Source organism: Haliotis cracherodii, unplaced genomic scaffold (assembly GCF_022045235.1).
Source record: "Haliotis cracherodii isolate W230 unplaced genomic scaffold, xgHalCrac1.p SCAF_10, whole genome shotgun sequence".
NCBI lineage: Eukaryota > Metazoa > Mollusca > Gastropoda > Lepetellida > Haliotidae > Haliotis > Haliotis cracherodii.
The window spans coordinates 55610283-55624908 of record NW_027266265.1 but is presented as its reverse complement, the minus strand read 5'-3'; positions in this window follow the sequence as shown (position 1 = coordinate 55624908).

Sequence of the window (14626 nt, the reverse complement as noted above, 5' to 3'; positions counted from 1 at the left end):
AGTCAGCAGATCCTTGCATGGCTGAGGGACGAAACTCTGCAAAGAGAATTCAGGCGCCTGAGATCACCAAGATGTTCGAAATTGTGTAAGTAAACAAAGAGACTGACAAGCAATGCCGGTTAATTATACGCTCTAAGGATGCTAAATATTGCGCCGTAAATTTAAAGCGGTAGAATTACTCCAGACTGACGATGATGACGTCTGTACCCGTTGGAGTTTATTGAAAATATATTTAAAAAGAGAAACTCATGTCAATATCTGCATCATTCTTTGTCGCAATTTGGACTTTTTAATCTAAGGCCAACAAAACATCGATGATGCCCGAGACACATATACATTGTAGCCTCAGTTGATGTTATTCGGCAAAATTATTCATATTCATGATTATATATTTAATTGATTCTGTGTAATAGTCAGTATTCTGTGTCTCAGTGAGGTAGTCTATATCAGCCATGGGGTGAACACCCAAGACCTGCCGCACAATGTTTGGCACAGGTTTCAGCAACGCGGTAAACATCAATGATCTGCCGCACAATGTTTGGCACAGGTATCAGCAACGCGGTAAACATCAATGATCTGCCGCACAATGTTTGGCACAGGTATCAGCAACGCGGTAATCATCAATGATCTGCCGCACAATGTTTGGCACAGGTATCAGCAACGCGGTGAACATCAGTGATCTGCCGCACAATGTTTGGCACAGGTATCAGCAAGGCGGTAAACAACAATGATCTGCCTCAAGAGTTTTCAAAGTCGAATGCAATAAAGATGATGTATAGTACCGCTTTTTGACCGGGAATATTTACGACAGGTCCTTCGAGGCATATTTCTTTTATCTCTGTTTGGTGTGAGAAAAAATATCCCGAGATGTGTAATATATAACCTTCCATGTGCGAAGATATCGGCCGATCAAAGGCATTTCCAGGACATGCTTCAACCGCGATAAATCATAATCATACCTCGTCTCTACATATCATAAACATGACAATTAACTTCTGTTTGCGGAGATCCCATTGGTGCCCGTGACTCATACGCCACGTCCTCTGCTAGGAATAGAACACCTCTGTGTGGTAGTGGGTGTTTTACGGTGAGGACAGTTTAATTGATTTGTTTTCGTGAAGAGTGTTTGTGTTTGTAATCTATGAATGTCATTTTTGAGTCCTAAAAGGTAGTAAGAAAGAATATTATGTATTGATGACTTTACTGACACTTGTGTGCCGTTTTGGTACTGATGCTAGAACCATCAAACATGTGACCCTGAGTGTATCAAACATGTAATTGAGGGTATCAACCAATATTTCTGTGTCACAATACACAGAATAATAATATAAATAAAATAAAACAAAACAAAGAAAACAGTTCCACGATCATAAGAAATTACTAAAAGCAGGAGTCGAATTACGATTCCGAATTTTTCAAATGAAAACCTGTCTAACAGTGATGACAACAGGTGTTCGCGAAAAAATTGAGCGTAACTTCCCCCACTGTTAGCACCCGTCAAAAACACATGAAAGGAAAGTCAATCTTTCATATACGAAAACCACGAGAACATATAGTACAAATAAATATAGGGAATTTCATCGGATAACATGTTTGTCACTACTGGGTTAAATTTGGAAATGTCCACATGTCTACCATGAACATTTCTGAAAGCTATACCAAGACCGTGAATGTTTTAACCCTGATCAAATAACCTTTGAGCAAGAATCAGTTTGAAATGTTCCTAGAAAGACCTTTCTCGATTGTGAGGTTGTGAATTGTAGATATGACGGAACATTGCTTTACATACAGAAAGTTTACACCTGGTGAAGGAGTAAGCATATACATGTACTCCGAAACGCTATTTTTCTCATAATAACGAAGTTGACATCCATACATTCTCTTCTTTCTACGAAAATGGACTTTTGGAAATTTGAAGTCATCCCTCTTGTCATACAGTCTTGTGAAGAGCTTTTTTGTCACTATGCATAGAATAAAATGTTCCAGTTAACATATGGCATTTAATTGTATCATTCCCCCAAAAGCGGTTATATAACTAAGTCAGTGAGATACAACTGTTCAGTAGTTAATGCATTCGTTTGTATGTATATTCCATACGTGAAACACTTTTGCCATGTGTTTCTAAATCCCAATATTTCTGTTATACATGTTAAGTGTAGAATCTCACCCATTCAACCTCCAAAAGCACTAGTGACCGAATTATAAACTAAACAACAAATTAAGGTCTGTGTACATCATGAATCGCTACAGTGTGCCCGGAAAGTGGCCGCCACCGACTTATCACGCCACAACATCGGTGTTGAGACGCCCTAACCACCGTATGAAACACACTCTTCATAGTATCCATCTTACTCGTTCAGGAAAACTATTACCAAAACGCCTTTGCTGAGATACTGCGTTGCTTCAAGCTCTCCAGAACCACATGCAGGTATAAACAGAGTCGATACTTCCAGGCAGAGGAATTTCACGGCTCGTATATTTGCGTCCCACTTAAGCAGCTTGCAAGTGGAGTGATTTACTGTATTTTCTCGACTCTGGCATTGCTCTGTGATAATTGTTCCAACTGTTAAAGGTGAACGAATCACAACATGATTTTGTGGAAGTGATGACACGGTACATAGATCGCTTGATCTGATAACGAATAAACACCACTGTGAAGGACATTGCGAACAGTGAGTTTGTGTAAAAGTAGACAACGCAACGCAGAAATCCGTGATCGTTAGCAGCCAAAGACCAGCTTAGATCTAAGGAAGATTTATTGCAGTGGTAGGGTATTCATAATTATGATTTGATACTTACATATCAAACTGCCAGACTTGTCACAATAGGGAATAGACAGGTAATGATCTCTTTCGCGAACACCCTGTGTTATTACTTTTTTCAGCGAGCCATTGTATAAATTTCACCTCTATTTTGCCTTTTACGTTCAATGGAATCTTTATTTTCGAATAACCCAGTCTGGTTATTTTCTGGCGTGTTTACGTTTCATATTTATGTTTTTGGAATATAGCATATACCGTAATCGACGTAATAAACGCCCAGGGCGCTCTCAAAATTACAGATAGGGGGTGAAAAAAGTTGAAAGATCGTAAATTTCGTGGTTTATGCTGACAGTCTGAAATAATACAAAAGAAAAGTCTATGTGTATTATACACGACATATATATTTTTCCAGAATTCAATTGCCCATAATTAAGGGTGCATATAACACACGAGTGTGTATTATACACGAATAAATAAGTCTTGTGCACATTGATCAATCGGAAGGGGTGTCTAATTGGGATTGTTCACTAGCCAATATATTAGCAAATATCGCCGTGGGCGCATATTAGAGCGGGGCGCTTATTACGGCGAATACGGTACTTGTAATAATAGGTACAATACACACTCGACTGGCTTACAAAAATTATGGTTGGCAATAAGTGGGAACGTACTCATCCTCCTGGTAACAGCTACCCAGAGTCATCCAAACTGACTTACGTTTGAGGACACATACGAGTTAAAAATAAAGCGACAAAACCCTTTCTATATCCAGTAAAAATCTCTGCATTAAGCAGAGTCGATTGTACCACTATAGCATGTTTGCGAATTACTATCAAATATTGATGATACCAGGTGTTCGTGAAAAGTGGAGCGTATCTTGCCCCACAGGTGGAACCCGTCACAAATACATGCAACGGCAAGTCAATTGTTAACCTGAAAAAAAACAAGGGAACTTATGGTTCAAGTCAAAACAGGGAATTGCATCGGACATCATTTTTGTAACTGATGTATCAAATTTGGAAATGTCCTCCCCATGTCTACCATATTAGCAATTAAAAGCTGGCTTAAAGTGTTTGTATTATACTGATTTATGTTAATTATTTTGATGGGAAACCTGCAAACTCTGGATTTGCTTACATCGTACGTTAGATGTTCACTTGTTTTAATGACATCACATTGAATGTGTTCATTATACCAGCACCTGCATTAGATGTGATATTCGCTATATCTTCTGATGTTACAATTACTGTGTGTTAAACGTTCCCCTACACTGGGAGTTGATGTACTTGCAAATGTACTGGTATTGCAATGACTGTGTATTACACGGGCACCTGCACTGGGAGTTGATGTACTTGCAAATGTACTGGTATTGCAATGACTGTGTGTTACACGAGCACCTGCACTGGGAGTTGATGTACTTGCAACTGAACTGGTATTACAATGACTGGTATTACATGAGCACCTGCACTTGGAGTTGATGTACTTGCAGTTACACTGATGTTACAATGACTGTGTTTTCAACAAGCACCTGCACTGGTGTCCTGATGTGAATGCATGTGTGTTTACTTACTTTCAGCGCACCTTCCACCTGTATATACAATTACAGCTTCAGGGTGAGGGAAAGCATTTGCGATCGGAATGTAGCGTGAAAACTCTAACAAACTAAGTCAACAAAATCAGAGACCATATGTCAGACTGGTGAAGATTAATAACAATAATCATCAGTGTAAAAAGAGAAAACTGTATCCTAGGAAGCTGCTTGTAAAGCACAAAATATCCCCAAATGTTGTTCTGAAAAAAATGGTGAAAGTTTTTAGCACTGCTGTTAAAAATAACACGTTGGTCCTATCTAACACAGCGAGGCATTTTCCCCACCCTCGCCCCATGGTGTACCTCCAGGATCACCCCACGATGTTTCCACAGCTCTTGTTATCAGCGTTTAGGGATGCCGCGATGTAAACATAGAACTGGAGCGATCTTAACAGCCTGTACAAGATACACCACGGATAAAGTGATGTGTAAGTTTATACACGAGACGAAACTCACCATAAGAACGCAGCGGCTGTAGAGGGGGTGATCCTTACATCTAGACGCGTGCACATGACGTCATCTGGATCGGGCACCTGTCATCACAAGATATGACTGTTTGGTCTTCGTGAGGGGTGAGGATCTGTTTATCTCAATCTCTCCAAGATGTGTGGTTTATTATGCACTTTCTTCATGAGGATTCCGATTACCTTGTTAAATAAAATTGGTATAATCAGTGAAGAGACAAAATACGCAACGATCTTTTACGTCATCAGTATAAATACAATGAGCTCTCGAGGACGAGTATCAGTGAATGGAATGTACTCCATGTCACGTGATATGGTATTCGCTTGTTACAAGATGAAGATGTCATGGACAAGACATTGTTTTATCATTATTTAATTTTTGCTATGTACTAATAGCCTTTTAACCAGCAGCACAGCATTTTGAGAGAACAGAAACGGCTTAGTCATTTAAGGTAATCTGATGTGTAGATCCGCTAGTCGTGGGTTCGAATCCCAGATTTGACCCCGTTTTTTGAGTGCGAAATATGTGATCTTAGCTCACCTGGGGTTAGAATTTACAAACAGCAATACTATCATTTTCTATCGTCGAATGTTCATAATGAAACTTTGGAAAAATATTTTCTCTGCGATAAAATACTTTTGACTGGCTTTGAACAGATATTGGAGACGTAAATGGTGTTTTGTTCAACAAATAATATAATTCAAAATGGACCAAATCCACGTTTTCTCTCAAAATAATACAATCTCCCCTGTTCTATCATTAAGTTAAGACTAGAACATCTAAATGTACACAAAATCCTACGACAGGCATCATTGTTGATACAGGAGAGATAAGTTTCGAAACAGAATTCCAGTTATATAAGTCTAAAGAAATCTAACTTAGAGTAACATACGATATATCATTCCATACTTGAACATCAATATCTTTACAACGTTGGATGAATTGATCAATAAACAGATCTTCAATTCCAGCGCCTTGTTCCTAACCCATATCTTAATAACACTTCCACATCCAAAGCCCAGTATCTTTGTCCCTTTCGGCTTTCTTCAAATGGCTCGTTTTATAAATATGTCTCAAGTCGACATTATCCCCGTGACATAAAACAGTCGTAGCCAGTACTTTATCATCCTCTCATACAGAAGAACAACATGTTCCAACCTCCCCTCTTGCGAGCGGAATACCTAATACTGGTCCTAATACTAACTTACAATATCTATCATGTATAGCATCAATATCTAAAGATTGGTGGAAGCCCCAGACCTTAGTACCATACAATAGGATGGGTAAAACGTTGGTATCAAAACTTATGAAAGAACCGTTTATAGAAATGTATTTATCATCCAAAAACTGGCTCCCACCGGAGATATCGCTTGGATTAGATCAAGCAATATCTACACCGTAGATATCGCTGCAATGAAATTACGTCACCGGTTACCATGACGTCCCAATCAAATGACATCACTAATGGCTCTGCTACTGAAGCTGTTAGCAGTACTTTTTACACTGAAGACACTGCTAATTACTGTCTACAACTTGAAAAAGTAGGAAGAATGATGTTGGATGATAAATAAAATCTCACCCACGTGTCTTTTGATATCAAATATATTAACACTCGTTGATAAAAGTGGCAAAAATCCTCGGCAAGCCTCGGAATTTTCCCACTTTTATCAACTCGTGTTGATACATTTGATATCAAAAGACACTCGGATGAGATTCTCTATATAAAGTTACAAGGTTTGATAGCAATATTTGAATAACTTTGTGGTGTATCTATATTCATGTCCTATTATCCACAGCACACTACATGTGGATGTAATCAAAGAGGTAAACGACTTGATTCATTCAGTTTGACCCGTGATCATCCGAGGTAGAATAGGTCTTCAGCAACCCATGCTTGTCTTAAGAGGTGACTGTGCTTGTCGTAAGGGGCGACTAACGGGATCGGGTGGTCAGGCTCGCTGACTTTGTTGATGCATTTTATCGTATCCTAATTGTTTGGATCGATGTTCATGATGTCAATCACGTGATTGTATTGTCCACACTTGATTATTTACAGAGCGCCGTCATATAGCTGTAATATTAAACAACAAACAAACAAACAAACAAACATTTATTGTTTAGGCAAAATATTGAAGTCGGCACTTCAGGCCATATTGTGGTCTCTAAGAGGAGATACTGAACAATTGTTCTGAATCCACATATTTTCGTCAGAACATCCAGCATGTCTAGAAAAAGGATTATTTTGATGAAACCTTAAGTCCATCTTTGGAAACAGGTTATTTTTTTCAAACAAATTCTTGACACCTTGTGAGCGACCGTTTTAATGATATTGTGTTCAGCGTAATTAGCATCTATCTGGCTCATCTAAATTTTAGTGATATGAAATCGCACATGACCATAATCATTCTTTCACGAGGTAGGGTTCAGTTATCCCGATCCATGGGTGGAAACAATGTTTATTTCCTAAATTTTAAATTAGGTAGGAGAATTTGTAAACAGACAACGACGTGTCTATATAAATTCTCCCTAACGAGGTTATCAAGGAAGGAGTGTGGTTCCATTGTTATCCTAATGTCTCAGCTCTGTTACACGATGTAATCAGGTCAGGTCTTGACCCACAAACCGATATAGTCTTACTACTGTCATCTATCTAAGATCTAAAGTCGTCACTTTAACGGAAAAACGGATACTTGAGAAAGTGATTGTAAAAGACGGAAAAAGAAACAAAGCAAAGTTAACATGCTTTGTTTTTTTTTCTAATCTGAATTGCTACCTAGGAGATGACATGGTTAAAAGTTAAAACATATTAAACAATCAATATGCTGAATTAAATATTATTTAAAAAAATGAGTTTATAAAAGTACAAATAGCATGGATGAGTACCACGTTACTAATGTCCTTGATTTCCTTGTTTGTCACTCGATCATCGATCCATCTTGTGTCCACCTAATACCCACGCTGGGTTTCCTTGTTGTCACTCGATCATCGATCCATTTTGTGTCCTACCAATACCCATACTGGATCTCCTTGTTGTCACTCGATCATCGATCCATCTAGTGTCCATCCAATACCCACACTGGATTTCCCTCTTTGTCACTCGATCATCGATCAATCTTGTGTCCGACACAGGATTTCCTTATTAGTTATACGATCATCGATCCATCTTGTGTCCATACAATACCCACACTGGATTTCCTTGTTGTCACTCGATCATCGATCCATCTTGTGTCCATCCAATACCCACACTGGATTTCCTTGTTAGACACTCAATCATCGATCCATCTTGTGTCCACCCAAAACCCACACTGGATATCCCTCTTTGTCACTCAATCATCGATCAATCTTGTGTCTCACATTGGATTTCCTTATTGTCACTCGATCATCGATCCATCTTGTGTCCATCCAATACCCACACTGGATTTCCTTGTTAGTCACTCGATCATCGATCCATCTTGTGTCAACCCAATTCCCACACTGGATTTCCTTGTTAGTTACTCGATCATCGATCCATCTTGTGTCCACCCAATACCCACACTGGATATCCCTCTTTGTCACTCAATCATCGATCCATCTTGTGTCTCACACTGGATTTCCTTATTAGTCACTCGATCATCGATCCATCTTGTGTCAACCCAATTCCCACACTGGATTTCCTTGTTAGTCACTCGATCATCGATCCATCTTGTATCCACCCATTTTACCCACCACCCACGTCGCTTTTCTTACGAGGCATATAATATATTGAAAATCTTGAATGACTGTTCATCTGTATAATAATACACACAGGGACAGGGTGAAATAAGCACAAGCGACTTAACGAAGTACCATTATATGAGTTCAAAGCAGTCCCATCATCTAACGGTTGTGGTAGTTCAAAGAGCTCAGTAATGGATAGTCTTTCCCGAGATAGCGTACCTTTCCGCCATGTCGTTGACCGTATTAGAAATGAATTGAGATAATTGTGAGCGAAGAATCCAGGCCCCAAGATATGATCTCCAAGTACGGTGACAGGTAGCAAGAACAGAACTTACTCCAAAATTTATACGATATAGGAAAGAGTGAGTATGGTGGTTAGAGGACATGGCTGGTTTGGGTTGTTGGGGCAGGGGTGTTAGTGGTGTGTGTGTGCATTGAGGAGGACACGTAATCGGGTTGATATTGTGGACGGGGAGGGGAAAGTAAGACTTAGTAACACGTCTTTGTCAATGATATATTCAGTTGGCAAATCCTTAGGACAGCCCCGGGGTACAACACATATTTTTGGAATTTGGTCACATCGGAATTACCCACGTGAATCCCTCGAAATCGATCAAATTACCAATTTCTAGTACGTAGTCACTAAGGTAATCCCTTAGGATCTCAAAACTTTCTTTGAAGCTAAGGGAAACCTTCTGCGCACTCTTCGGCCACGTTAAATGTTTTTTGGTTACTGTTTTTTATACTCTTTGTACCATTTCCCCCCTGGTATTTCTTGATACAATAGAGCATGCTCTTTCAACCAGGATTTCAAAGAACGTCATTTGACTCTTGCTCAGAAGTTGTTTAATCAAGGTTACATCATTCAAGGCCTCAGTAAATCTTTCATTTCCAAATTTGACACATCAGTTACAAAAATGATGTATGATGCAATTCCCTATTTTGACTTGTACCTTATGCTCCCGTGTTTTTTCCAGGTGAACAATTGACTTGCCTTTGCATGTATTTGTGGCGGGTTCCACCTATGGGGCAGATTACACTCACCTTTTCGCGAACATCTGGTATCATTACTATTTGGTAGTGATTCATAAACATATACTAATGGTATAGTCGGAATCGTACAATCGACTCTGCTTTATGCAGAGATTTCTCTTGGATGTGAAAAGAGTTTTATCATTATGTATTTGCCTGTAGATCTTGACATATAAGTGGTTACTGATAGACAGTTCTAAATCACTGATTATTTTTATTTTTGTCACAACTTCATATAGCTATAAAGTCATTACTTTGGTAGCTTTGATTTATTTTAGTGACAATGTCGAATGCACATTGTCAAGAGCTTTTCAAATATCTGTACTACATGGTCACGTGACCAGCCCCTAATGCATTATGTTCGGTTTGCACGTGCAAAGGATGTATGTTACCTGTGTTTATTTAACACCACACACATAACACGTGATTACGAACACCCTGTGTCGTTACTATCTATGACATTGACGTACGTGCGTTAGTATGTTGAAGTTTCCACGTCAGTCTTGTGTTGACTGTGCCTTTTATGTGACAGAGATAGAGAACATTAGACCACTGAGGCAACGATCTTTTCATTGCAATGATAGTGTGGGCCTGATGTTGACAAACTACACGTTTCTCCTATCGTGCATGTCTAAAACAATTATTGTGAACATTGATATAAAGACACTTCTAAGATAATGTGATATGGTGGTGCGGGATCTAATTGCTTCGGAATGCACTGTGTCGATCTCGCTGTGATGTGATGAATGGGTCCCCTAAACCACTAACCAAAACCTGCACCTCACATCCGCATCTTAAATCCAAACACTCCTCACCACATACCTCGCGCCCTACCCCCTACACCCAGCACCCAGCACCCTGATCCCCGCTGACATTTCGGTGCACCTACGGCAATCTCAAATAATGATATTGTTTCATTAACACATACTCGTTTCATAAACACATACTCATGAATTAAATCGGGTGGCTCAGCAACTTCATTGATTTTGTTTGTTTGTTTGTTTGTTTGTTTGCTGTTAAGCGCCGGACTCCTTCAAGCTATATGACGACGGTCTAAAACATAATCGAGTCTGGACCAGACAGTCCCGTGATTGACATCATGAGCATCGATCGACGCAATTGGGATACGATGATATGCATCAACCAAGTCAGCGAGCCTGACCACCCGTCCAGCTAGTCCAAACTCATTGACAACAGGGGACACACTCAAAATATCAACTAAATTTTTTAACGGGCGGCGACCTTATATCTAGAATATTGCTGACTGTGGCGTTAAATAACAGACAAATAAACAGTTCGACCTCTTGTCATTCTCTATGTTCAATGAACGCACTCCTGAGATCAATTATTCTATCACTGCACTATGCCTCGACATACTCATTGAAATACGTCAATACCTCGACAAATATCATCACGTTCCGACTGAAAAAGCATTTATTTTGCATTTTTAACCAGAGCAAGTTGAGATGTTTTCATTTAATTATACGAAGGTATCCTTGTCTTCCGACCGTCGTAAACTCATGTGCCAGACTCCTAATAGACATGCGTCAAGTTATGCTGTCCTCGTAACAACATCAGATGCATGTATTAACTCTGTTTAAAATAGCATTCCTTCCAGCAACGATCAATACAGCCCTCTAATATGAACACAGCGGGAAAAGGTCGTTATTTAACAGAGGGTAATTCTGTAAGATAAATTTGTAACGCGATAGAATATATTCCAAAAGGATTTCTTCTTATGACCATAGGAATATAATATTACGTTGATATATCACGTTCTTTAAAGACGAAAGGTTGTTGGGGAATAGTTTTGGACTTATATTTCAACAATTAGCCATGCCTCGTGACATTTCACTGTTATAAATCACATGCTCAAGAGATGTACGCTATACCAACAACGTTTTAAATACCCTAGTCAATAACACTGCACTTGAGACGCCAAGATTAGATAGTTATTTCGGCGAATCACATGTATTTCTGCCTTAGAAAATTAACACAAGTTAGGAAAGAACTAACTTTTGATGTAAGCGAGACACTTCAAATATAAACCTTCTCCTGCCAGGTTTAAACTATCTGTTTTGACGCTCAAAACACGTTTCCTAATTGAAAGTATTCAATTCGAACGCATTAATCCAGAATAACGTAAAAGCCGTTAATGGAGGTTAAGGCGGTTCGATCCGCCTTCAGCAGCTATAACATACACCTTCTTGTTGTGGTTATCATGATCACAACCCATCAACACGTTTACTTATCCTCCCTTTGTGTAAGACCATGGAACCATACAGCTTTCACCAGACAGAGTAACATGAACGTCTATGTGTATGTGACTACATAACTTGGTCTGGGCTGTACAGCAGGAGATGCTATCTCGGTATAATTGGACCCATGGCTTGTCAAACACGAGGCTTCAATTGTAAGATTCTCGTGATAGGGTGTTTGTTATGATAAATAAATTGTTTCAAATGGGCTTTTTCCATGTGTAAGAATAAAGAATTGTTGTTTTTATACCTTCTGGATGATCCTTTATCCTAATATCACTATTTGTATTCCAATTCGAGATGTTTACAAAAGTTGGTATCGTGTATCAACGGACGTATCTGCGTTTTCTAATGAAGCTTGGCTTCTCTACAGACAAGTCTTTCATGGTAGATGCTTCCTGTTGTGTGTCGTCTACGGATCCACTCCTAATTCCTGCAAATGATACATCCACTGAACAATTTTAGCTTGGCCTTGGCCTGCTTAGGTCAATGTCTTCATTATACGATATCAAAAACGCATCTGGTAGCAAACAAAACGTGTCTCTTCTACATTAGGGTTTGCGCGCAGTAGATAAGAGCTATGTACATCGCGTGGATGTGAGCGCTGTGTGTGTTCGGGTTTTAAACACGTTGTTGTGATTTCATGGATGCTTTAACCTTATCACACATGTAAACATTTCGTCATCAAATATGCTATTGTATTTACACAAGACCATCTGAAATCTTGAAAAGAACATAAACGCAATCAAACATGTTACTGCAAGTATCTGTTCATTATCATATACGGTCTTGCTTTCTTTGGGATCACGTGTTAGACGTTTCAGTTCGCTAAGCAGAGTTGCGTCCCTTAGGCGTCCCTAAATGCAACGGTGGATAGTTCTGCTCGGAGTGCGGAAGGTCGGTGGTTTGGTCCTCGTCGCGTCATTCCGAAAGATGTTGAACGATACTACTTGTTACCCCGCCAGACACTCGGCATTATGGGGATAAAACAAGGACTGGCTTGCTCGAAGTCAGTATAATGTGTCTGAGTGGGATATCCATCTTAAACTGCAGCATGGAATAGCATAGGCTATAACTGTAGAACTGGCACCAGTGGAGACAAGTACAGGCAGACACACGCCCACACTTTCAAGCCAGTCGCTATATAAATAAAAGCGACGAAATTCCTTTCCATATTCGGAAAAAAATTCTGATGAAAGCAGAGTCGATTGTACGACTCCGGCTATATCATGAACATGTGTTTATGAATCACTATCAAATGTAATGATACCAGGTGTTCGCGAAAAGATGAGCATATCCTACCCTACCGGTGGCACCCATCACAAACACAGATGTTGATATTGCCAATCCGATGAAACATTCTGATTCATATGCACAAAGAAACAGACCAGTAATCATCCCCATATTTTACATAAGGAAGTCCAGCATCTCACATCTTGTTGTTTTGGTAAACTTCACATGATATTGCTTTCATTTTGGACAAAGGCAAGTGGACTATGCTTGAACTCAATTGCATCTCACGGTACCAGGATACTATGACCGTAGGTCGAATCCCAGATTTGGCCTGTCCATGAACCTGTGTTTGTCATGGCCTTGGCGTTCACTAACATGGTTGGTTGGTTTGTTTGTTGTTTTACGCCGCACTCAGCAATATTCCAGCGGTCGGCGGTCAGTAAATAATCGAGTCTGGACCAGATAATCCAGTGATTAATATCATGAGCATCGATCCATGCCATTGTGATCGATGACATCCATCAACCAAGTCAGCGAGTCAGACCACCCTGTCCCGTTAGTCGCCTCTTACGACAAGCATAGTCACCTTCTACGGTAAGCACTAACATGGTAAATGACAGAGAGCTGCATCGGAGTTTCCTTCAACATCTGGCTATGGGATGTACCTAAAACAGTGTTCAAACAGCGTTGATACTCGTCACAAACATTTCACTCTTGTTGCCACGTCTTTACTTAAATTTCCGTACTGAGGAAGCCACAGGTCTCATAAGGGTATAAAGGTGTGACCAGCATGGCCCAATTAATTAGTGAGCTAATTTTAACTGCTTTTTGGGAGGTCTGCATTTTGGAGGTCTACTTTATGGGAGGGAACCCTTATAAGTAGTAGCTTTTTGTTATATAATAAAACACTATTGCCATGTCAATACAGTTGGAAAATCTTTGATTAGAACACTGCGTAAACAAAATCATATAAACTCGAATACCATACATGTTGGTTAATATATGAAGAATTACTCATATTCAAGAGCTGTTTGATTGGTTCGACGCATAAACGAACATACTGGTATGTTGTGTAATCTACGCTCATGAACGCATCACATGTGACTTCAAAGACCCATGACTCGAGATGCACCATTTGTCTCGTGCAGAATTAGCGTGTAAAGTATGGAAATCACGTGCAGCATATCGTGATAAGAATAAGTACACTCTGTGGTAACACTTAGTTTTGTCATTACGTTATACACACTGGAAATATCTCTTCATACTTCTCTATATGTTTCTTTGGTTTGCGTGGCGGTGAGTATATATGGCAATCAAGTCGACATCAGATATGTAAGTCAAGAAAATCTGAAACTGAGGAGTGGATGTGTATGGCTTTGCGCAGTATTCCAGCAACCTCAGGACCCAAGACACCAGAAATGGTTTTCATACATTGTACCAATGCGAACGATCGAACCCGGGCCTTCGGCGTGACGCGCGAACGCTTTAACCATAAGGCTACTCCACCGCCTGAAACTTTGATGAGAATATTGTCAAGTATTGGTAACTGTTTTGATAGAATAAAATTTATTAATTAAACTATTTCGCCAA